Genomic DNA, 1,512 nt, shown 5'->3' with positions numbered 1-1,512 from the left:
TTTTCCTACTTTTCTCAAAACAGTATCAGATAGGTGTAAAATAATTGAAGTGTATGCAAGTTCATCATACTCTTCTTTTTGTACTTCTGTTAAATTTGCAGAAAATTTGCCATCTATGGCCTTTGAAACTTTTTGTTGGACCAAAATACCCTTCATCTTTTGTTGCCAAATTGAAAAATCCCCTTTCCCATTAAAAATTCCAACTTCAAAGCGTAAAGACATTTTAAAAAAAAAAACTAGAACAACCAAAAGCACAGATAGGTCACACAAAGTTATCCTACGGCCGCAATATACACCGTTCTAGATTCCCAGGTTTTCGTAAGATTCACGATCTTAGATCAAAGGAATGTTCGAACGGGTCAAGTCCAGGTGTTCTAATAGGAAAAACAATGCAACACGAAGGTATGTAAACAAAAGTTCGAATTTCCACGCAACAAGCCTCACACAGCGACTATATGACAGGTAAAGCACAAAATCAACTACCAACTTGCTATCAAAACTCAACACTTCACAAATAGAGCAAATAATTCCTAAATTTTCTAGCACAAGCAATGGTTGCCAAGCAATGACAACCCCCAATCCTAACGATCACCCCACACGATGATCTGCTAATGCTGAAATTTAAAAATAAGTTAAGCCAATATACCAGAGCGGACTATCTGAGTCCGTAAATTATGAGAGTTGCGAATTTATCACTTTAGGACCACCACTATTCGTCCTAAAGTCTCTGGAAACTACAGCAACCAAAAAATCACGATTGAGTCCCGAACGCCCAAAGAACAACGCTGTCCAGATTCTTCTGCGTACCCTGAAACAGAAAACTTTCAACACAAAAAATTTCAGAAATAATATGAGGAACAAACTGCCTGAAGAGACCGTCTCCAAATTCAGCCTCACGCACCCTCACGCGCGGCCTCTCTTCTCTGCGCGTGGGCTTCACGCGCCTCCACACGCGCCGCCGTCTCCGGACACGCGCCGGCCTACAGGGTTCACCTCCTCCTGCACGTCACGCCAGTGGTCTCCGTTTTCCCAAACTCGTTCTGGATTGGTCAGAAAACACCAAAAACAGAGACTGATTTTTAACAGTTTTCTGTACAGTTTTTGGATCTGATTTCTGCCTCGTTTCTGTCGATTTTTTGGACGATTTCTGGTAGATTTCTCCAGCCAAAACCTTCACCTTGACGCTCTGATACCAATTGTTGCGGAAGCTCTCTCAAAAGGATCTTCAAGCGGTGGTTTTCCAGGCTCAGTCCAACGTACCTTTTTCTACCAACAACCAATCCGAACGGCTCCAAACCACAACCAATTGATTTACTTTGGTTGCTATACAATCTTACCCACGTAGGACAAGAAAGGATGATGATTTATGGCCACAAAGGCTAGGAGAAGACACCACAAAGGTATACTATGAAAGAACTACCAATTGCACACGTTATTCAAGCGTTTTGGACACTTCTAGACACCTTTTTCTCACACAAAAAGGGGGCAGCCGGGATTCACTAGTTTCTTCTC

This window comes from Olea europaea, chromosome 18 (genome assembly GCF_002742605.1).
Source record: "Olea europaea var. sylvestris chromosome 18, O_europaea_v1, whole genome shotgun sequence".
NCBI lineage: Eukaryota > Viridiplantae > Streptophyta > Magnoliopsida > Lamiales > Oleaceae > Olea > Olea europaea.
This window is presented reverse-complemented; position numbering follows the sequence as displayed.